This window comes from Misgurnus anguillicaudatus, chromosome 4 (genome assembly GCF_027580225.2).
Source record: "Misgurnus anguillicaudatus chromosome 4, ASM2758022v2, whole genome shotgun sequence".
In the NCBI taxonomy this organism is placed as follows: Eukaryota; Metazoa; Chordata; class Actinopteri; order Cypriniformes; family Cobitidae; genus Misgurnus; species Misgurnus anguillicaudatus.
The window spans coordinates 13,683,902-13,709,481 of NC_073340.2; the positions used below are offsets into that span (position 1 = coordinate 13,683,902).

General features: G+C 36.3%; 1 protein-coding gene and 1 long non-coding RNA gene across 8 annotated transcripts in view; both read right to left on the reverse strand.

The window, feature by feature from the left end:
- The window catches only part of plce1 (phospholipase C, epsilon 1), a 99,598-nt gene that overhangs the window by 67,195 nt on the left and 6,823 nt on the right, over window positions 1–25,580 (reverse strand). Inside the window, exon 1 of one of the 7 annotated variants that reach the window (XM_055175763.2) lies at window positions 658–794. The exons of the other annotated variants lie outside the window; for them this stretch is intronic. The gene's annotated coding sequence lies outside the window, so the exon portion shown is untranslated. Of the gene's footprint in view, window positions 1–657; window positions 795–25,580 lie in introns of those variants that run through there. 7 annotated transcript variants of the gene reach the window in all.
- LOC129453797 (uncharacterized) lies at window positions 9,402–12,765 on the reverse strand. The gene is made up of 6 exons (XR_012369218.1): window positions 11,837–12,765; window positions 11,493–11,548; window positions 10,900–11,405; window positions 10,752–10,828; window positions 10,500–10,602; window positions 9,402–10,418 (listed from the first exon to the last, which is right to left on the reverse strand). It is a non-coding gene; the product is annotated as an uncharacterized lncRNA (long non-coding RNA).

A 25,580-nucleotide genomic window follows, 5' to 3' on the forward strand; every position in this document is an offset into this window, starting at 1 on the left:
ACCTCTTGAACAGATCTCAAGTGATTTACCTCATGAGACAGAAGCTTACAAACACAACATGAGCACAGAATAAAGAGATGACAAACAGGAAAACCATTTAACACACAACAATGCTAAAAAAGGTATTTTACAGCAGGGTCAAAGAGGAGCAATTCTGGTTCCCTCGTGAACCCTTCAGTGAAAGGTTCTTAAGAGTCGTTTTTTTTTAGCTTTTTATAGTCTGAATATGAAACAATACAGTCAGAATTGTTTTTCTGTCTTATATCTTATATATTCAATAGTGTAGAGAGAGATGGAGATCTACAGCATTATCACATCATAACACACACATTTTTCCCTTGACTTGTGAGATGATGTTTATAATAGGACACAAAAAATCAAACAGTGCTTCACGATCCTTCAGATGGCACAAGAATTAAAAGAGAAGTGTGGAGAGGATGAGAGTTTGTATTACAAGCAAAAGCTGTTTTACAACACAGAAGAAAAGTGGGCAGAAATTACTGGAATATTCTCCCTCCAAACCATCATAAAATGGTAGTTAATGTAGTTACACTGCCTCCTTGTGGTAAAGCACATGAGGGAAAAGACTAGTTCAGATCCAGCCGTTTTATAGACCGCAACACTTTATCATAAAGAATAAAAGTTATTATTACTCACATAAACCAGCAAGGTGCTTCATGATGACATCATATGAACAGGTTGGTGTGTTGTGTATGCGATGGGAACACACATGTCAGTGAAAACCAAACTGAGATTATAGTTTTTGAACCATCAGAAGCTGTTAACTCCCCTTGCTTAAATTTTGGCTCATTATGTGTGAAACTATTTGTGAAGAACCTAGGCGTGGTTTTCGATAGCACTCTTAAATTTGAAAAACAGATTAGTATGGTTACCAAACCAGTTTTTTTCATCTAAGAGTCCTAGCCAAAGTTAAATAATTTCTTTCTTTTAAGGACTTTGAAAGGGTGATTGATGCTTTTATTTCGACAAGGCTACTACTGTAATTCCATGTTTTTAGGTATTAATCAAGCAACTCTTAACCCTTTGCAAACGGTGCTGAATGCAGTTTCTAGGCACCTTACTGGTGTGCGCAAACTTTCTTAAATCTCTGCACTGGCTCCCAATCCGTTACAGAATTGATTTTAAAATTCTGATGTTGGTTTTTTCCTTGGCTTATAATTGTAGCTGATTTGTGTGGTGTCCGAAATGTTCTGTGTTTTGTCCTGTATTTTATGTTGTAAATGATATTAGTTTTTAATATTATGTGCAATGATGTACAGCACCGTTGTTTTTAGTGGTGCTATGCTATAAAATAAAGTTGACTTGAGTAGAGTTGATCTGAAGGAATATGAAGCAACATGTAGTGATGTTGGGTGAGGTCTGTTGTGTTAATGCAAGTTACCATCAGGAATGTTGAGAAACAACATTAATGTCTTCACAGATTACTGTCGTTTTCTATCGACAATTGCTAATTACCTACAAAGCCTTAAATGGCCTAGCAACTGTGTATCTTAGAGAATTACTATCAGAATACAATCCGTCACGCACACTGGCTAAGTTTACATGCACAAATTTTGTCAATCCGATTGAATTTAATATGATTGAAGGTTACAATGATACAGTTTACATGCACCCTAAAGATTGCAATCTGATTAAAATGTTTCTTTACATGTACATTCCATAGAATCCGAACCGAACAGCTGCACAAGCGCACAGCCAGGGTTGCCCAATTCGTGTATCAGAACCATCCTAAATGGACTTTCAAAACTAGCCCAAAAGCATCCCAATGACTATTCACAGCCCAAATACCAATAACTAATGAACGAAATACTTTCATCTTTAACTCGCAGAAAAAACAACTGGTGGAAACAGTTTAAACAGTAGCACAAATCTGAACTCGAAAAAAAGCAGAGGACTTGGCAACGCCGTGCTGCGCACATCATCTCTTGTCGAGTTCAGGCTTTATCTCTAGATTAAAGTCAAAACGGAGTTGGAGAAAGTTGTTCTTAAGAAGTTTTCAGATATAGGTGATGAAAACACAAAAAAATCCACTGTACAAAAGGCCGTCAAGTGCATCTCGGAGAAAAGCGTGGAGGTGATTTCTCACGTTATTTATGTGCATTATTTACATGCTACAGTAGTTACACTCCTTAAAGATCATGTAATTAATAGTGGAAAATAATCAGTTTTTACAATTTTTAAGCTATCTATCATCGTTCGCCAGACGTTCTTCAGCATCTGCTTTAGTTTGTGTTTATTAACCCTTTAGTTTCACTTCATCAGCCAGCTAGTCCCATTAGAGGTAAAAACATTTAATTCATTAATAATCTAGTAGGGTATTTTCTGTCATAATTTCTTCAAAATTAAGTTTTATTTGAGTGTTTTAAATAAAAATATTTTCATTATGACGCGTACGCCCCTTTGATCGCCCCCGCCCCTTTTGGTGTGTACGTGTGTATCAGTACATGTTAACGATATGGAAAAGGTACAAACCCCAAAGTAAACGATGACGCGAGTTATCGTCTCCAACCCAAATCTCTTTTCTTGGACTACAACAAACACATGGATTGTAGGCAACAGTTTACTTCCTGGGATTGGTGATGTAGACAAGACCGACATTATCATAATTCAGATTCTCATCCTGTTAACTCCTGTTAGCATTGCATTGTGAGCAAATCTTTTAAACATAGTAAGGACTCGGAGCTTCACATTTCCGGCTGACGTCAGAGATATTCAGGCCAATCACAACGTGCAGATTTGTTGGCCAATCAAGGACACAGAACTTTTCAGATCGATGAGTGTTGTACAAAATCATTGCGTTCCAGTAAGAGAAGGAAATCTGGAGCTACGGCATGGGGGAAATATCATGTTTTTGAACCATAAACCACGCAAACTCATTGTATTATACAAAATACATAAAATAAGGTTGTTTTTAGCAATGAATTAGGTGCTCTTTAAAAGTGCCGTTGTTCTAGTTAGTGTGTAATGTTGCTTTTACAGCATAAAGGATGCCTGCAAAATTATAAAACTCAATCTTGTTCAATGCGAAGCGATATATTTTCTTTAACATAATTGGCTTTTATATTTTCTAAAGAGAGAGCGGCTGGTTTGGACTACAGCTCTCTACTTCCCAGATATATAACGTCAATATAAGAGTTTTTTACTAAACTCTGCCCACAGGAATACGTCAGTCGCCAGCTTTGGCGCAAACGGCTCTGCTAAGCTAAGCTGCTATCGAATCACAGCACACTAAACAAACTACACAATCAAAACTCGTTACGTATTTCTGAAGGAGGGACTTCATAGAACAAGGAAGACATCAGCCCGTTTTTAAGACAGTGAAAGCAGCGGTATAGATATAAGAAAACTGAGTGAAAAAAATTTGTTTTTTTACACAAGAAACATGAACACATGTTGTATTGTGCACCATAAACACAATCAAAGCATTGAAAACAGGAAAAAATGAACCTTTCCTTTTCTAAAGGAACTTTTTTCTCTCATTTATATTTTTGGGATATCATACTGTATGACCAATACACCTGTGACAGTGACCGGTTTTATAATAATCATACAGATAACTCACACACACAAAGACACACACACAAGGACACACAGACCCAGACACACAGACACACACACATACAACCACACAGAGAGAGAAAGAGAACAACACCCCACAAACATGTTAACCTTGATTTTTGGACCAAAGACTACAAGCAGCACTGAACTCTTTTACACTGTCTGTCTGTCTGTTATGTGTTATTGAAACTATTATTTGATGTTTGATGAATGTATTCACCAGACTCCTACACAAATAAACAAAAAGCCACGACAGTATTATTATTATAATAATAAAGGATTTGACTGAGAAAAGAGCTGCAGTATTGTCTCTGATCAGAGGAGCGTGAATCACACAAACTGTCTCTCCAGCACATTCCTCACAAACCACACCTTCAACAGCCAACAACACACCCATGACAATACTCACAAACAAAACACTAATGACAGGTACTACTTTACTAGAGAAAGTGAATTACAGCTGTCTGCTGCTAGAAGATAAGTGATTCACTTTAAACACATCTTAGCTGATTTTATTACAGTAAGTGATACTGTGGTTCGGTTTAAATCTATTAAGCTTTTTCCTGCTTGTTAGCTGTTTCCCAGTGCTTACTTCTTGCTTTGAATAAAAGTGTCTGCCACATGTAAAATGACATCATGTTTCATAACCTGATCAGTCAGAAACAACACCAGCGAAACTTAATACAAACTACAAACTTACACAACACCTTCAACTACAAACCTACTAGGGGGGGTGACAGGATCTCGTGCAACGAGATCTCGCAAGATTAAATATGTATTGCAAAATTAATTATGTCACAAAATTTCTCGTGGAGGTGAAATGCTGGTCGTTTCTCAAACAAAAGGTTGCATTCTTTGGAGGTCGCATTTGTAGCCTGCATACCTCATAATGACTGTCTTATTAGAGAATATTAATATAATACTAGTAAACTTTATAATTGTTAAGTTAATCATAAATTGTTGAAATATGCTTATGACTTGCGAATGTAATGCTCTGTTAACTTAAATAAACCAGGCTTGGTGACATACGCAGCCTGCATATGCGACCTCTGGAGGATGCAATTTTCTGTTTGAGAAACGCCCACTGTCCTAATATCAGCATAAAGTTAAGTTTCTGGCTAAACCTATATGTGAATGCATTTACTGCTTATGCTTTTTTGTTTGGGTTTCCAATAATGTTCGTCTGAAACACGTTGTGATGTCTGTTGATCAGTGTCAGATGTAAAGTGTCTCAGCAGATTAAACCCTCACTTGATGTTTACATGATTTAATGTCTGGATGTTCTTGTGTAAGAATAACAGTGGCTGTATCATCTCTATTGTAAAGAATTGGACAAAGATTAAAGCAACACTATGTAGTTTCTATGTAAAAATGACTTACAGCTCCCCCATGTGGTTGAAAAGCGCAACAGTGCCTGGTATCAGACACTCTTCTGCAGGCAGGGGGAGAGGCGGGGCTGTGTGCTCTACCCTCCACCGCCACTTTCAGAGTGTGCTTGTAGCAGCTAGGAGGCTGCTCAGGTTGCAGCAACAGTACAATTTGTCCAGTTAAAAGTTGTTCTATAACTGAAATAATTTTATAGACATTATTTAAAGGTAAAAAAACTACCAAGTATTGCTTTAAAGATTTAAATGGATTTAAACGTTGTTTGGCTAAAAGTAAGCACCTAAACTTTAGATTCTAAAGTGAAACTAACAGAAGCGGGTCCTTTAGCCCCCCTGCAGGCATTTGTTAAATACATAATGCTGATTTTAATACAAAGGCTACCTACATATTACTGTAATGTTAACTTGTTTTTAGGGATGCACCGAAAAGAAAATTCTTGGCTGAAACTGAAAACCGAAAAAGAGGAAACCAAGGCCGAAAACTGAGACACCGAAAGACATAATGCCAATTATTAGTAGTACCATTGCATTAATGGCTATGACTGTGTACTAACTTTATTAGGGGTGTGACGGATCACAAAACCCATGGTTCGGATCACATAACAGTTTTTGAGGCACAAATCTGATTATTTTTCGGATCAGCAAAAAAGGGGTTGGAAAAATCTAAGAACAAATAAAGAAATTACAAACATTTATAAAAAAAATAACAAAGTTGCACATTAAGTAAGGTCTGAAATTAGCATTGGGTACAGAAATAGAATTAAATGAATCATAACACTGTCTTTATTGTATAAATTAAATATAATTAGTATTTTTAGAGCTACAGAAGTGATTTTTTCTTTGTCTTGGGTTGTTTAGATAAAAGGGGGGGTTTAATGGTATTTCAAGCATTCTGACTTATTAACACAGTTATAGAGTTGTTTCCTCATGCTAAACGTAGGCAAAGTGTCAAAAATGCAGTTGGGCGTGTTTCAGAGTATTTCTGTGCCGAATGCACTTCGCCAGGGTTCGGACAAGTTTCGGCTAATTTTTTTCGATTACGGTTCTAACTGACGTTTCAGGGGTTTTCGATACGTATCACTTCTTTATATGGGCTTCCGCCGGAAAACTTCCCCCGGAAAACCCCGCCCAGCCGTCAGTCAGCGGGAGACGCTAGAGCTTGCTAACAGCTTATCACGCCACTCAGCCTTGTTTAATTTCAAAAGTCAACAATGGCACAACAAGAAGTGTGTTTTAGGATGTAAGGAGAAGACATCCAGGGTTTTGGAAACAATGGATATAGTTTATTATCCGGATTAGCAGCGGAGTTTTGCGTGTGTGTTTGATGCGGTGGATTTTCAGAACCGGGTCATGACGAGTTACACGTGGTAAGTAAGACTTCTGTCTTATGTTGGAAATAGGCGCGTGTATATTATATAAATGACACGAACATGTAGTGAATCATAAGTTAAAACAGTGTTGTATAGTGTTGTATGACTCGTACTCGCTCCTCCCGTGTTATAACTCCTCCTTCTTCATTTTTTCGTACGTTATCGGAAAGATTCGGTAAAGCTAATCTTTCTTTTATAAATCTGATTAAACTAAAGACTCTTCGGAGATATAAAGGATGTCAGACTACTCCATAGGTACTCCAGATTAATATCAGAAATGCAGAAACAGCGTGTGTTACGTGAGCTTTAATGACACAGACTTAGTAGGTTAATTGGGGTTACTGTCTCTTTAAGACCAAATAAGCACAGACTGGTTTCTGACTGTAATGTATAGACCGTTTCAGCAGTAACAACATAAACAAGCGGCTGTCGCGGTCCCACGTAACTTCCGGTAAACTCCGCTAAGAATAAATAACAACAAAATTCTTTAAACGTAGTTTATTTATATAACAAGCAAAAAACACATAGATTACCTAGGAAACCAAAACATTTGTTATTTTCGACGAGGCATTTGTTCAAGAGATCAGTTTAGCAACTAGTCAGACCATTAAAAAAACGAAACCGGAAGTAAGGTTCGGATCCAGACGTGTATCACGTGCGTCTGATGAAACCGTCTATACATACACTTAAGAGTAGACATAAAAAAAAAAATTTTATTAGAAAAAGAATACTATGGAGGTCATTTTGTTTGAATGTGTCCTGTCAATAAGAGAAAGATTTTATGTTCGCTTGCTTTTTAAAACGCGTCTCTCTGTGTATGCACTACTGAGTGCACTTAAACCCGGGTGCACACACAGATGGAGGGCGAATACCAAACGGTGCAGCATGAACAGTCGCCTCACATAAAAACATTACTTGTTTTTCAGTGCCAAATGTATTTTAATTGACTACAGTTGAGACAGAGTAGAAAAACTCTCTCTAAAGTTTACACATCAAGAGTTCTGATCTTTGAAGGGCATAGGGATGATCATGTCTGACTGGAGCTGGACCGGACACATTCAACCGCATGTTCCTACAAAAAAACTGTTCACTTTAGTGCCTTTTTGCGAGCCGATCCGTGATCCATGCTGATTTACGACCTCGGGAACTAGAGACACAGCGGACATGTTGCTTCAGACAAGCACGTGCAGGTTGCGGTTTCTGTTTGCGTCATCACAACATTTCGGCCATACTTGTTTTGATAGTTTATTTGAACCAATTATTATTGCATTGTCATTATTATGTAATAATATAAGGTTAAGATTATTGCTCACTTGGGTCTATTTTTATTACCCTTTTTTTAAATAACTTTATTATCAATTAGCAAAATAATTGTTAGGGACAGTCATAGATTAGTTAAAACATTTCAAAATAATGTGATTTCAGTTTTCCATTCATTTATTTCATCAATGGATTTCTTAAAAGCGTAAAAATTTCTTCTTGTTCTCGTGAACTCAATCTCATGTCCCGTCTCGTCGATTAAGTGTCTCGTCACAACCCTAAAACCTACACAACAACATCAAATACAAACCTAAACAACACCTTCAACTACAACACACACACACTATTGAATACATAGCTTTTAACTCTTTGCCATCCAATGCACTTAAACTGCAAACCTGATACATTCACGGTTTGATTTATTAAAAACAGCCATTAAATCTGTACTAGCAGGGCAGAAACACTGCTAACATCATAATATCAGTACTTCACCAGTACATCACTATGACAGAAGGAAACAATTGATTTTATTAATACGCTGCATTGTGATGGGTTGAAAGTAGGGATGCACCGATAGGATTTTTTTGGGCCGATACCGATACCGATTTAAACAGACAACTTCTGGCCGATACCGATGCCGATACCGATATTAAACACTTTACAACACTATACAGTTGTTCTATTAGCTAGTTTATTTCTGCATCAAATTATTTTTACTGAACATGGATAGTATCTAATTAACATTCAACTGACCAACATAATAAGAGGCACAAATTAAGCTAAAACAAATATAATAAGACAACATGACAACCTTCAAAGGTGGTTTTTGCTATTCAGCATTTCTTTTATTAACAACATTAACAATTTATTTTTACATATAATGGATTTCTTTAATAAACATAAATAATGCCAGTGCTATTTCTTTAAACAGAGTATAAATATTGCTACTTCAAAAAAAGTTGGACTTCTTGCCCCACTAAAGTGCAGTCTGTTTCTTTTATTGTCCAAGACATTTGAGTCAGCTCAACAAAGGTTTTCTGTCGGTGCTTAAGTATAGTGCACACTAGGGCTGGACCAGAATGTTCGAATAATAGTTACGTTTGTTGACAATTGATTTTAAGTTTTGAGATTAGAAAATATATATATTTTAAAACGTTAATTAAGAGCTTTTTACAAACACGAAGTGAGCTTCACGCTCCAGCTCTATAGGTGGCGCAGAGATATCAACATCCATAGCCAACAGCCATCAAACGCAGCCAGTAGAAGAAGAGATCGCCTCAAACAGAAAGCGCGCTTCCTGCTTTGGCATTCACGCTAATAGTGTTGTAAATAACGTTCAGTTTCTTGCAAAAACGGATTGATTTGCTTCACAAGACGTCAATATGTCACACGGAGTTATGGGGGATTACTTTTGTATTAGATATATATGCTTAAAGTGGCGGATCGGTTGACTTGCATGACCCCAGATAGCAAAAGATAGCAATGAGTCGGCGGACCACCGGCGGTGCTCTGGCGACAGTAGAAGCGTCATAAAGGCGTAATTGCAAACACGTCTGACGGCGGTCCGCCGGCGGCAGCCGCTTTTTAAAAGCGGCAGCCGGCTGTCTACCGCCTTCAATCCGCGGCTGGCCCACCGGCCAACCGCCGTTCGGCCGCCTTTATATTGAAGGCGGCTCTTTCGCGGCCCGTCGGAGGCAAACGCTATTTTCGAGCGATTTGCCGCCGCTTATTGTATATATATAATATTTATATAGGCTATTTCTAGTATGCAGTTTATCAAAAATAATGATTGATCAAATCAGACAAATTCTCATTTGGAGTTTTTATTCCACATTTCAAAGTACATTAACAGTCATTGAACTAAGATGTGTAAGAGCACTAAAATATAAATAACTGAAAAATAAAAAAAGTACTAAAAAACATACAGGTTTTCAAATAAATTCTAGTTTAAAAAAAAAACATTACAAGCAAATTAGAACATTTACAACAATTGTTAATAATTTAGAGGTCAGCTCTAAGATGAAAATAATTAGGCTACCAGTAAACATTATATTAAGTAATGAGGATATTTGGTACCAAAGAATGGCCAGCATACCAAATAATAGTAATTTCTAACAATAGGATAAGTGTTAATCATTTAGAGTAAAGCTCTGGACTAGAATAGACTATTATAATGGCATTGCTGACCTGGGACACAATATTTTTACTTTGCTGCAATATGATCTGTCTCTTGTGAATGAAAAATGAACAGATACTTTATTGATCCTCAATGGGAAATTCAAGGTCCCAGTAGCTTATAACACAACACACATCAACATAAACAGAATGATTAAAAAAAACAAATCCACATGACTAAAAAAAAACCAGTAAAAGACACTAAAGACATTAAAAAAGATCCACATGAATGTAATGTATAAGCATGAGGCGCTTATGATCAGTACTTTATCTCGTGCACCTGTATAAAGGACAAACCTTCTCGCCATTCCATATCTTTCCGAGGAGCTGCCATCAAGGCAGGGTCCCAGGGAATTTGGAAAAAAAGAAAAGTAATTTTCACAGTGAAGTGTGGATTGGTTGAGTGTACTGTCACACTTCAGGCTTCTTGATGTTACTGACTGCAGGATAAAGAAAGGGTTCCAGTTGTCAGTGATGCTGGGGTGTCAGTAGTCAGCCTCGGTTTAAGGGGTCAGCTGTGGGTCCCTCTCAGCTGTGTGCCGCCTTTATCCGCCTTCACGGTCAGATGCTCCTTTCAGGTTACGCGTAACATTAACCTGGACAGCCCCATCAGTGGCATCCTGGGTTGCCTGGTTCTTTCGGATGGCTCCTGTAGAAAATACAGAACTGTCATTCCATTTGAATAACGTAAGGCCATACACATCTACTTAAATATAAAAATCTAACTTACTTTGAACAATGGTCTTCAGAAACAGGTCTCTAAAACATGCTTGATTCCCTACACCAGTCCAGGTTGTATTAATTGAAAGGTGATTAGAGAAGATACTCTAAAGCTGAAAATTCAAAAAAAGTGTTACAAATTACATTTCTCAGAATTTTCTCATACATAAATGTAAGACAGGCTGTGGATTCAGACTGTATATGCAGTGTACAAACTTAATTTTACTTTTAGATTACCCTACGGCAAAATTAGCACACTTACAAATTGTTCCTGGAGCATTTTATCCTGCCTCAAAGTGTTGTCAAGCAACATTAAAAGTAAGCCGCTGTCATCCGAAGCTACAAAATGAATTTTGGACCTACATCACAGACAAAAAAAGTAAAATTTAAGAAAGAATGCATGTTCTTACCTGCTCGTTCACTACGTTCCCTCAGGGCTTGGTTCTTCTCCCTCACACTGCAAAAAATGATTGTCTTACCTAGTTTTTTGTCTTGTTTTCTAATATAAATATCTAAAAATTCTCAAATTGAGACACATTGACCTGGCAAGCAAGTGGCTCAAGATACCAAGTCCTGCCATTGAAATAAATGATAAAAATCAAGAGCCTTTCTTTTTACTTAAAACAAGTCAAAATATCTGCCAATGCAGTAAGAAAAATAAACTAAATTCCAGTTTTTAACTTACTTACTGCACAGGCAATTTTTTTACTTGTTTTAAGTAACAAAAAACTCCCGATTTTCATCATTTACCTCAATAAACAAAACCCAATATCCCAAGCCACTTGCCCACAAAGTCAGCGTCTCAATTTAAGAATTTTCAGATACCAATATTAGAAAACAAGACAAAAGAAAACCAAGCAAGTCTTTCATTTTTTGCAGTGCAGGGCTTGGTTTTCATTCTGGAGCCTCTAGAAATCTACATTATATAAAAAAACTACAAAACTAAAAGCACTATTTTAAATATTGTTAAAACACTGCACACTAAGACACAGGCCTAATATACCTTGATAGCTGAAAACTTCATGCTGTGCACGAGATGCTGTGCTCTGGGCAAGCTATCTGCAAGAAAATATGAATAAAACTACATTGTTAATACAACTTCAGTTACTGGATAAGCAGCATAGAGCAAACATAGTCTCACTAACAACTTTTAAATAAAAAATAAAAGAACTAGAACTTTGCTTAACCTCCGTGTGTACTATAACAAAGGCAAAACAGCATGTGTTCGCTTACACTTGCTAGCCACTTTAGCTAGGGGAGCATACTTGTTCAGACAAACGAAGTAATTTAAACAACTTCTATACATTAACATAATTGCGTTACACAAAAAATGAAACATGTACTTACTTAAACGATCGTAATTGATGACTTTTGTCTTAAATCTGTATCTTGATCCTCTCTTCAAACACTGAAATGTGTGACGCCGAGTGCTCTCTGGGAGGACACGTTATCTTCCGGTTTACAATTCTTCCGTCTTTTTTAAGTGCTGCCCCTGTCGACCGGTGGCGGTACTTCACTGTTTGTGCTTTAACACTTTCTTTTTTGTCTCAATTAATTTGTACAGGTCGCAATCGCAAAATAATCCTTGTACACGTAAAAGGTAAAAAAAATTAAATCGATGTTGAAAAATAATGAAAGACATAAAGGAAATTTCCAGTCAAGTGCATAAATCAAAGACATGTACAAATGTTCACCTAAGTGATAAAATAATTCGATATATTTCACATATATTACTGTATAATCGCTTCAGAGTTTAAAAGTAATTTAAATGTAATTTCCTAAAACTTCAAGAATCTGTTATAAACCCTACTGGCTTTAGATGCATGTGAAACATGCTTGAACTCAGGGTGTAAAAAAGGAAACTAACTTAAAACACATTCGTATAAACATAACTTACATATATTTGCTTTGGAGCAAAACAACTATCCTATTTGATATAATTCACATATATAGGCTATTATGATTTTATAACCGCTCAAATGTGAAAGTTAAAATGCTGTCAGTACTTTAACTCCAATGGCCAATGTTGATTTTGAGAAGATTTCAGAGCGGCTTGCCGCCAGCCTGCCGCGGTCTATTAGACGGAGGCAACCGCCAGAGAAAATTAAGCAGTCGGGCCGCCGGCTGCATGCCGGCGGCAAATCGCAAGAGAGGGGAGTGACGTATTCGGCGGCAAACGTTTCATCCCCGCCAGCGGGACGCACCTATAGCCGACAGCTTAGGGCTGGCGGCAAAAAGAAGTCCTGCGGATATTTTTTGCTATCTGGGACGGAGCACTGGGGTTTCTGCAAAATATCTTCTTTATTGGTTTACTGATGAAAAAACATATTGGATGGTGTAAGTGTTAGTAAATAAACTTGATTTTGAAAGTATGCTACCGTTTTATTACAGTTTGTTGAACTTCATTAATTCGTTCATTTATTTACGTTGTTTTATTTAAATGGCCTAAGTTACCCTTTACGTAATAAATAATTACTATGCTTCTAATTTCTGATACGGGAGTGTTTGTTTGTTAGAAAAATGTTAGGCTACCTTATTAAAAGTATTGCTGGTGTTTTGTTTCACTAATGCTGTTCTCGCAGCACGCGTGACAGGCACGCCGCTACATACACACACAGATTCCTGCCTTTATTAAAGAGAAAAATATGTTCAGCTCCTCCTTCCGAAGCTTTGAATATTTGATTTGATTTCTACTAGAGCTTCGAAGCTCAAATGGTATTCGGAACAGTCCTAGTGCACACCCAAACATTAAATCATTTTAATTGAACAACAGACATGCAAGTCATTGCCTTTATGCGGTTAATTAATAAACAATCGGTATCGGCCTTTCTCGTGCTATTGCCGATATGCCGATGGTTTCAAATTCATCAAAAATCGGCCGATAAATATCGGCGGCCGATGCATCGGTGCATCACTAGTTGAAAGAGTCTACATCAACATCTGCTGGTCTCTCTTTTGTGTTTTTTAAATGTCATTCGAAAATTTTGCAACATGAATTAAAACTCTGCAACCTGAGATCCAGCTTTTGAACTTGAAGTTCAACAATATAAGATTAACCATAAAAGTTTTATGGTTTTAAAAAACTGGTGTACTGGTGGTTTTCTGACAAAAAATAATTCACCAATAAATAAGCCAAACCCATTGTAAAGTATTTAACATCTTTATAACCTGACAACAAGCTTATATTCACTGATTTATATTAACTTGGCTTTGTGCATTACCAGTTAATCTGCATTTATCAAAGTTTCAATGAAACAGTTAAAGGCGGAGTCCACGATGTTTGAAAAACGCGTTGGAAAAGGAGACGGGCCGACTACCAAAACACACTTATAGCCAATCAAATCAAATCAAATGCCGGTTTGCGTATGTGTGGGGCGGGTCTATCAACAGAAGGTCCAGATTCTATTGGGGTAGGGGCGTGTTTGTTTAGGTGATTTCAAATATCAACATTGGCTTTCAAACATCATGGACTCCGCCTTTAAGCATTTGTCAACATAAAACTGCACAAAACTGACAGTATAATTTAGTTCACATCCAAATGTAATGCGTATCTGAAAATCATTCCACTTTTACAAGAGCTGCTCAAATATCAAGAAAGATGTTTAATATTTGTGAGTCAGTAATGCTGAAAGCTTAATAATAAAGTTTCTGTATTCTCTCTCTCATCCTGTGTTTGCTTAGGCATAGATTAGCGTGTGAGAGTTATCAGTACGTGACATTCACTCTGAAACAGGATGTGATGTCATCAGTGATGTCTAGATGCTGTTTGTTTGCTTTGCTTTGAGAGAATGATAGGAATGTTGGGAATGTGTCAATTCTTTGACCATCATCATCATCATCATCATCATCCTCCTCCTGAGACAATCTGTGTGAGCAGCACTGAAGAGAAACTAATAATATATTACATCAAAACAGTTAAACAGTATTTAAAAAGAAAATGAAAGAGCTGTTTGTGATTTGCAGTGCAGTGAACAACTGATAATCACTTGCTTACTGCAGTGCAACTAATGATTATTTTCGTAATTGATTAACCGGGCGATTATTTTTTTCCGATTAATCGACTAATCGAATAAAAACTTAAATATTTACAAAATTCAAATTTTCACTTATTATAGCTAAATAGGGAACTAGATTATGGTTTTCATGGTTTTTACTACTACAGAGTTTTACTAATATATCATTTTTCATTTTCATATTTTAAGACTTTATTTAAAATATTTTGTGTAGCTTTAAATGTCAATATTAAAAAAAACTTCTTTTTTGTATTGAGTCTTCAGGGATTTGCTGGTGATGAAATTTAGCCACAGATTAATAAACTCATTTTAATCTTCAACTTTATCTTTTGATGAGAATAAACATTATTTGTTATTAACAAAATAAATAAGCCATTATGATATGAAAGTGATATATATGCGTTGTTACAGTTATAAAAATCTTGATTTCCCCCTTACTTAAAAACAGATGCTTAGTTTGTGGTTCATTACTATTTTTATGAAAACTTAAACAAAAAAACAACAATTAACTAATACAAACTCACTTATATTAAATGATGAAATTAAACCTTTATTAACCAGCAATCTTTTGCGCTTTTGCTTCCGTCATTGTCCTGTCGGGGTTGCCAAATCTGTGTAACAAAACCAGCCCAATGACCATTCAAAATTAGTCTGAAAGCATCCAACTGATCGATGACAATGAATTTCATAATCGATTATTATCGATTTTATCGATTAGTTGCTGCAGCCCTACTGTAGTTTAAGTACTTAAGAGTTTGTAGTCTAGTAAACTATGTTGCATAAGAACTTCACTACTTTAGTGATATTTTGTTTCCACCTTTTCAGCACCAATTCTCATGAAAGTTACAAAATGAAAAGCATTAACAGTTCATGTTGTTTTTGGGTCATTGACAGTGTGTTCATTACTCATGAACTGTTTGGAGATCAGCTGTTAATCAACCTATAGGATGAGTCAGTGTTGATTTTCCTGTGTTGTGGCAGCCTGTAAGCTTTATACAATACAAAGCAGTTTTACAAAGAAGTTACAACTGTTATTAGTCACTGTGTGCAAAGTATATGATTTATAAGATACAATACTGTAAAAAAAATTTTTAATGTTCATTTAACTTTAAACAAACTGTTGCCAGTAAATAACATAAATGTAAAATCTTCAGTAAGTTACTGTACAATTACGATTTAAAATCGAAATCATGACACCCTTACAATACAGTAATTATAAACATGAGCAAAATAGTAGGGATTCACAGAATATTCGGCCACTGAAATTTTTCGGCCGAAAATGGCCAAAAAGAGCATTTTCGGCCAAGACTTTTATGACCGAAACAATACGGCCGAAACGTTGTGATGAAGCAAACAGAAACCGCAACCTGCATGCGCTTGTTTGAAGCAACACTGCGGTGTGGACGTATTTAACCGCAAAAAGGCGCTAAAGTGAGCAGCTTTCTGTATGCACAGATGCACATGCGGTTGAATGTGTCCGGTCCAGATGTGATCATCACAGTATGCCCTTCAAAGATCAGTGCCCGGTTGCATGAAAGTCCTTAAGCTAAGAAATCCCTTAAATATAAGGTTAAGGGTGCCCTTAATAAAAAATGGGTTGCAAGAAAAACCCTTAAGTGAACCTTAAGGCTGTCAATAAGTATTTACCCTTAAATGCTAAAGTATTACCTTAAGTTCTGCTATGCGTTGCTACAAAGTCCTTAAGTCACATTTTCCCTTAAAAACTTAAGGGACTATAACAGGTCCCTTAACTTCACACGCGATGGCTGATTTTATGGTTATTTAAAGGGGGGGTTTAATGGTATTTCAAGCATTCTGACTTATTAACACAGTTAAAGAGTTGTTTCCTCATGCTAAACGTAGGCAAAGTGTCAAAAATGCAGTTGGGCGTGTTTCAGAGTATTTCTGTGCCGAATGCACTTCGCCAGGGTTCGTACAAGTTTCGGCTAATTTTTTTCAATTATGGTTCTAACTGACGTTTCAGGGGTTTTCGATACGTATCACTTCTTTATATGGGCTTCCGCCGGAAAACTTCCCCCGGAAAACCCCGCCCAGCCGTCAGTCAGCGGGAGACGCTAGAGCTTGTTAACAGCTTATCACGCCACTCAGCTTTGTTTAATTTCAAAAGTCAACAATGGCACAACAAGAAGTGTGTTTTTGGATGTAAGGAGAAGACATCCAGCCTTATGGAAACAATGGATATAGTTTATTATCTGGATTAGCAGCGGAGTTTTGCGTGTGTGTTTGATGCGGTGGATTTTCAGAACCGGGTCATGACGAGTTACACGTGGTAAGTAAGACTTCTGTCTTATGTTGGAAATAGGCGCGTGTATATTATATAAATGACACGAACATGTAGTGAATCATACGTTATAAGTGTTGTATAGTGTTGCATGACTCGTACTCGCTCCACCCGTGTTATAACTCCTCCTTCATTTTTTCGTACGTTATCGGAAAGATTCGTTAAAGCTAATCTTTCTTTTATAAATCTGATTAAACTAAAGACTCTTCAGAGATATAAAGGATGTCATACTACTCTATAGGTACTCCAGATTGATATCAGAAATGCAGAAACAGCGTGTGTTACGTGAGCTTTAAGAAAATGAAGTACAAACGCACATTTCTAACGATCGAAATAATCCCTAGAGAAAAAGATGCGCATTTATTAGGAGAATAGCGGTTTGATCGTCCGTCAATCTAAAGTGTTTCCAGTTTGAATTACTTTAAGGTTTTATACACGCAGCACTTTACAGTCTGTTATTTGCGATGTTTCATTGTACACAAATCCGCCGTCTGTTGAGCTGCGTGCGTTGATTTGTTACCGCTGTGAGATTTTGTAACCATAGCAACCGCGTCTCCGCTGCCGTGTTTTGGCAGAGACTACCGTAAAATACTTAGTATAAACACTTAGGTAAGGGTGACAGTTAAGACCTTTGTTGCAACGCTCTTAAATAAATCCCTTACCTCAGGGAATTTTTCTCCCTCAGGGAAACCCTCACTTAAGGAGTTTCATGCAACCGGGCACAGAACTCTTGATTTATAAACTTGAGAGAGAGTTGTGTTTCTGTCTCTCATACTGTAGTCCATTAAAATACATTTGGCGAATAAAGCACTGAAAAACAACGTAATTTTTATGTGGAGCGACTGTATATGCTGCGTCGTTTGGAAGTGCACTCAGTAGTGCATACACGGAGAGACGCGTTTCAAAAAGCAAGCGAATATAAAATCTTTCTGTTATTTACAGAGCACATACAAACAAAATAATCTCCATAGTATTCTTTTTCTAATAAAAAGATTTGTTTATGTCTTAAAGGAATAGTCTACTAATTTTCAATATTAAAATATGTTATTACCTTAACTAAGAACTGTTGAATCATCCCTCTGTCATCTGTGTGTGTGCACGTAAGCACTGGAGCGCGCTGCTACGCTACGATAGCATTTAGCTTAGCCCCATTCATTCAATGGTACCATTTAGAGATAAAGTTAGAAGTGACCAAACACATCAACGTTTTTCCTATTTAAGACGAGTAGTTATACGAGCAAGTTTGGTGGTACAAAATAAAACATAGCGCTTTTCTAAGCGGATTTAAAAGAGTAACTATATTGTATGGCGTAATAGCACTTTTGGGAGTACTTCGACTCAGCGCAGTAACACCCTCCCTCTCCCATTATGAGAGTGAGAAGGGGAACAGACTTTTCAGGCGAGTCGAAGTACTCCCAAAAGTGCTATTACGCCATAAAATATAGTTACTCTTTTAAATCCGCTTAGAAAAGGGCTGTGTTTTATTTTGTACCACCAAACTTGCTCGTATAACTACTCGTCTTAAATAGGAAAAACGTTGATGTGTTTGGTCACTTCTAACTTTATCTCTAAATGGTACCATTGAATGAATGGGGCTAAGCTAAATGCTATCGTAGCGTAGCAGCGCGCTCCAGTGCTTACGTGCACACACACAGATGACAGAGGGATGATTCAACAGTTCTTAGTTAAGGTAATAACATATTTTAATATTGAAAATGAGTAGACTATTCCTTTAAGTGTATGTATAGATTACAGGCAGAAACTAGTGCTTATTTGGTCTTAAAGAGACAGTAACCTCAATTAACCTACTTAAGCCTGTGTCAGTTAATCAAACAACCCAAGACAAAGAGAAAATCACTTCTGTAGCTCTAAAATAATTATAATATTAACTTAAAGACAATGTTATGATTCATTTTATTCGATTTCTGTACCTAATGCTAATTTCAGACCTTGCTTAAAGGCGGAGTGCACAATGTTTGAAAGCCAATGCTGATATTTGAAATCACCTAAACAAACACCCCCCTACCCCAATAGAATCTGGACCTTCTTTTAAAAGACCCGCCCCACACATACGCAACCCCAGCAAGGATGTCGGTTAGTAGACACGCCCCTTACTGCTGATTGGCTACAAGTGTGTTTTGGTAGTCAGCCCGTCTCCTTTTCCAAAGCGTTTTTCAAACATTGTGCACGCCGCCTTTAATGTGCCACTTTGTTCTTTTTTCTATAAACGTTTGCAATTTCTTTATTTGTTATTAGATTTTTTCCCACCCCTTTTTTGCTGATCCAAAAAATTATCCGATCCGTGCCTCAAAAACTGTAATGTGATCCGAACCGTAAGTTTTCACACCCCTAATAAAGGTAGTACAGTCATAGCCATAAATGCATAAAAATTGGCATAATAATTTATTTCAGGGTTTCGGTTTTCGGCCTTGGTTTCCTCTTTTTCAGTTTTCAGTTTCGGCCAAGAATTTTCATTTCGGTGCATCCCTACAAAATAGTTTTGCTGTAGCACGCTTACAGAATTATCTATGGCACTTACGTAAGCAACGAAGAAACATGAATGAATGTTAAAATATAAAGCAGGACACGACTGATGCTGCCATTGTGTCCTAAGCTTAAATCACCGCTTAACTGAAACATTCAATAAATGCTGTTACTGTCTTAAGTTATATGTAAGAGGGATTCTGATATGGACTGATATGAAAACGTTGTGCTCATACAATACACGGTAGATCAGTTTTGCATTGTCTTAATGGTCATTTGCTAACTTTTTTTTTTAATACATAACTTACTGTAAAGTTAATAAACAATGACTCCATAAGTTTCCAATAACATTAACTCCATTCCTTAAAACTGCCAATAATTCAAGTTTATTGGTAAATACCCTGCCTATCACATATCTTTAAACACAATCAAAGCTTCAAAAACACAGGAAGAACAGGATCTTTCATATGCTTAAGCTATGATTTGAACTAAGGTAATCTACCTGTTATTTATTTTGCTTGTTATCAGAAAGAAACTACTCTAAAAGGACGTTGTTGTTATTGATTCTCTGTGGAGTTTACCGGAAGTTACAATTGTTCCACGAAAGCCGTTTGTTTATGTACTGCTGAAACCGTCAATAAACAGCTGCACTACATTGAGTCTGTTTACTCTACTAGCCAGTGGCGTCTTCTGAGGGAAGAGAAACACTCTCAACATCCTCCCTATGACTGCTTGTCTTATTATTTACAACAGAGATAATGAACAGACACCTACTGGATGTTTGTCTTTAATATATACAGCTGAGAGAGCTGATGTATGCAAACACCAATAAAAACAATGAGTTTAATGAGCTGTAGCTGGACTGAACTGTATATCTCCCACATATATCACTTCTATAAACACTACATGATGCTGAATACATGAAATATAAATACAAGAGGGGCGGGGAAAGAGAGACTTTAGCCAATATTTATTAGTCGTGTTCTGTTTCTTAACTCGAACAGCTTCAGTCTTTACTTCTCACATTGATCTGTTCATAAGCTGATTTACATCAATGAGTTTGATCTGTTAAAGGTGCCAAAGAATGCACTGATATAATCTGTTAAACTGTTCTCTGATATCTACAGAGTTTGTGGCTTTATTAAGTGCAAAATCATTTACATGTCCATTTACAACCCTAGGATTTGCCTTTTTACTGAAATTATATCTTATTTGAAAGGGTCATGAAAAATAATGTTGAACTCTGCTCTGATTGGCTGTGTCTCAAAGCAGCTCCTTTCTGTGTGTGTGCAAACAGACCTTTTTTCAGTATGGACCTACAAAACATAACCGTAACGTCAATAGTAGAACTTCAGCCTAAACCCTAGCATATAGCTTTAACTAGCATATAGTGCTAACTCAGCGGTCACAACTTCGTTTTTGCATTGTAATTAATTTAATGTGTAATTTAATGTTGGGGCATACATCTCAACGGTAATGTCACAGTTGGTGTTATGTTGAGATTGGCCTGTTTTCCAGCTTTTTTTGTATGGACGATGTTCCCATTAGAAGCAGGAAACAATCATCTTTGAGGCTAATGACATGTCATTATCATGACAACTCTTATTCTTCACCTATGCCTACGTAAATACAGTTTTACATTCTACAGCACCTTTAAATAAAGGAGACTTACACAATGTGCTAAACAGGTTTATTTATTTTAAAACTCTTTCCTATCATCCTATTTATAATAAAAACTGAGGCGCTCATGTTTCACATACAAGTGTGAAGACAAAAGTGTTTGATGTTTGGACGGCCAAGCAACATCTACTTCTAAATTCATTGCCTCACCACCTCAATGAATTCATTTTAACCCATAATGAATGAATGAAGAGGTGAAGCAGGGAAAAAGCTCAGAGCCCAACGGAGCAATAAAGCATTAATGTGTTTAAGCAGCGGGGCGAGAGGCCGGGGTACGGTCTAAAACAGACAGAGACCTCCACTGTTTCAGCCAGACACTACTGGAACCGCCCTTAAACACAACAAGCAATGGTTTTAACAAGGGCTCACTGTACCTGTATATAAAGTTGAATAGTAAATCATCTGTCAAAGTCATTTTCAACAAAGAACACCTAACAGCACTTTATCAAATTAAGTGATGGCCATTATTAATTTCTTTAATAGACTGAAACCATTGAAGTACCATAAGAAATGACTTAATTATAACCCTTAGTTACTATGGGTTTACTCTATGAATACTTAAAGCTTTAATATTGCTGTTCCGATATAATCAATTCTTTGTCCTCATTATTCAGAGTCAATCTGAAGACAAATGAAGACAGGAGAAATGACACATTTCATGGTATATCATTAAAGGAATATTCCACTATCATTCAAAAAAACATGTTATGCAAGATGTTTATGTCTTTCTTTGTTCAGTCAGGAAAAAAAAATAAGTTTTTTGAGGAAAAGATTTCAGGATTTTTCTCCATATAGTGGACTACCTCAACAGTTTACAGTTTCAATGCAGTTTCAAAAGGCTCTAAACAAACCCAACCAAGGCAAAAGGGTCTTATCTAGCCAAACCATCGATATATAGGTACTTTTTAACTAGAACTTTTTGTCTTGCACTAGCCTTGTGACGTATGTGAAACTACTGCTACAGTGTTTAGAAAGAGGACCACTCAGACATTGTTGAGTGTGGGATGATACTTATTAATGTATTTGTGTTAGTTTATTGTTTAAAATGGTTTCACATATGTGACGCGTGAACTTTCGTCATGATTATGTAATACGCAAGGTTGGTCTGGCGCATCACACAGCTAGTGTAGGACAAGAACTTGTGGTTTAAAAGATGGTTTGGCTAGATAAGATCTTTGAAGCTGGAAACTGTAAACTGTTGAGGTCCACTAAAGTCCACTATATAGAGAAAAATCCTGAATGACATGGGGATGAGTAAATTATTAGGATTTTTTATGAAAGTGGAGTAATCCTTTAAAGAAACACACTGCACTGCACCATATATAATGTACAGTACAGACACCAGTGAAAATAATGTTGTTATTTCAATTCTGTCCTCTAACCAGAACAAAACTAGTAAATTAGCTTTAATAAAACCATATAGTACTAGGGGTGTAACAATACGATTAATCGACAAAATTTTTAACGATAAGATGCATCTGTGCCACACATAAAATATCAATATGAGGCAGGTACCTTTATTCTGACACTCTCCGCATCCTCATTCCTTGATGAAACGTCCATCTACGTATTTCCACCAAAGCACACATTTTCATTTATTTTGTGTGCTAGTGTCAGCAAGTAAATGTAATGCAGCAGCGAAACGCAGGGAAAAAGGCAGAAGACGTGATTTGGAAAATGGATTGGACAAAAAGATTGGCAGAAAACCTTTGCCAGCACAAGCGGAAACACTAAAGATGTTGACTGTTGCCCTCATAAGCTTGATTTTATGTGACTTTCTTCGCTTTTTTGTGTTTTTTTAGAGATTGTGCCTTTTATAAAGCGTTTAATTAAACGTTTATGTTATATATTTTGGTTGCATTCGTGAGTTATTAAAATGTAACTGCTTAACTAGTAGAGCTGCACAATAAATTGCATGTGATTGTCATAAAGCCAGTTCCTTGATTAGTAGTAAATCGGCATCACCTGCTTTCAGATAGGGCTGGGCAAATTGTCCCCCTAAAAAAATCTGTGATTTTTTTTAATAAAAAACTCGATTTACGATTCGATTTGATTATTTTTCCCTGACCCCATTTAAAAGAAAATAATTGCAAACTGTACATATATTTTAAAAATATATATTTATTATACTTAATTAAAATGCATCAACATAAAATTCCCGTAAATCCAAACCAACTCCACACGACTGAAGTCGAAGAGCATTTTTTTGGAAGGAGCTGCTTTCTTTCGTTTTTGCCATGTTGTTTGTGTATGCATGCGCTGCCCTCGGGAGAGGGGAGGGGCAGAGGGCTGAGCCCCAGGGAGCGTGCTACGGAAACCATGAAGGAAGATTTGGCGAATGCAAAATGTATGTACTGTGCTATACTGCAGAGGGGGAGAAAAAAATCTTTAAAAAAATTGATTTTTTTGAAAATAGGAATCGATTTGACCTACCAACTCGATTTTAAAATCAAATCGATTTTTTTCCCAGCCCTACTTTCAGATTGAGCGGCATTTACTACACAAATCAATAGTTCACTGACAATTGGGGCAATTTCGCTTGAATTATTGCGGATGTATCGCCTGCCATATGTATGCGATATGGCTTGTCAGTGAACTACGGCTTTGTGTAGTAAATGCCGCTCAATCTGAAAGCAGGTAATGGTGATTTACTACTAATCAAGGGACCGGCTTTACCGACGAGATGCACATTCCTATCATATCGGATGTGATTTATCGTGCAGCCCTATTAACTAGGCACGTGATAGTTTAATTGCATTAAATTGTAATTGAATCGAAGAAATGTTTGATTATCATTGGCAAAGAATCAATAATGTATCGTATTGCAATGAACTATCCAATTTACATCCCTTTATAGTACATGGACTTAATGAAATGTACTTCATAATTCATTTTAACTTAAAAACCTTTTTGCTTTTACCCTAAACAACACTGAAAAAAACGACTTGTAAAATTTACTTAAAAAAATCCTCGTAACAATTTGCACAAACTTTTTTTAAGTAAAATTTACTGCTTTTTTATAAGTAAAACTTACCTACTAAAATCAAATAAAATTTACTTAAAATTGCATGATAAAACATATGTTAAATAACTAATTAAATGTTACTTAATTATTTTATTTAGAAGTTAGATTTATTTTAATCGTTTAGGTAAAGTTTATTAGTTTTTTTTGAAAATTGAAGCATTGCTGTCCTAATAATATTAAATAAATCGTATTTTCTGTTTGTTATTTTCTTTAACATATTCCTATGGACCTAGTTATTTTTAGCGTTATAAATGGCATAATAACACAAAATTCATGACTGACAACAAGTCAGTCATTGAATAAACTTGATTCTGAACAGAAACGCACACAAACTGTGTTTCTGACATGCATTATCAGCACTGTGGAGAGAATTACAATACAATGTTCTGAACAGGGTTCATGTAAAGAAACACTGATCACCTGAACGGTGACTTCACAAAATTATTATTTACAACAAAACAACATCAATAATATAAGAGCTTAAACCTTTATGACATTTTGCTAACAAATATTTAAGTAGTTAAAGTTCTTATCAGTTCTTATTCTGTGATAAAGCTTAAAAAATAAAAATATTCAGGCGCAAAGAATTGTGGGTATTCCTTACAACATGTGCAAATAAATGTAAGTAAATTTTACTTAGATTTTTTAGTTTAATGGATTTAATATTAAAACAGTTAAATAATACAAGAAAATATCTAACAAGACTTACTATTCCCACACAGTTCATTTTTTACATGAATTAATTGTGTATTTATCATCATTTTACTTAGGAAAATCTAGTTCTCAATAAATGTTAATATTATTATGTAGAAATTATGAGAGTTAATCTAATAAATATTACTACACCAAAAAGTTCGTTTTTCAGTGAAGAATGACCCTCCTGAAGCTTTAAACTTCCTTATTAAGCTAAAAAGTGATCTGCGTATTGACCCCTTCAAGGTTTGTAAACTTTGGATGACGATCAGGTGCGCGCGAAGCATGGGGTCAATCTGTTCATACCTTTTTTGCTTTATAATTTAATCTAAAACGCTAAATAATGATGACTTACCTGAAATGAAGTGAGCACTACAAACACAAGCCTCTTTGATATTTGCATTGTTCCAGTCTGCACGTTAATTGCTTGCAGCCGCAGATGTTGTATTTTTTTGGTTTTGAGATTCTGCATGAATCGCGAAAACTTAACGAAAGACCTGGTGCGATTTTCACAGCCTACGACGTAAGTAGGCATTTTTGACGATACCGAATAGTACGCAACTCAATCTGCTGTAATGACTTTTCTGACCCCGACATGCGCAGTGGAAACCGCCTGTGACGTGAACCGTGAAGGGGTCTATTATAACAAGTGTGAGTAATGATATATAAACAAACAATGTACACGTGGCAGACGCTTTCATCCAAAGTGCATTATATTTTTTATCAGTATGTCTGTTCCCTAGATTCAAACCCACAACCCAACGCAATGCTCTACCACTGAGCTATACAGGAGAACAGAGTCCTACATTATTAGCATGATTCTGTGTTGAATTAAGTAAACACAGCAATTCTGATTATTTCAAAACACACATTCGGCTGCATGGCACCAGTTTA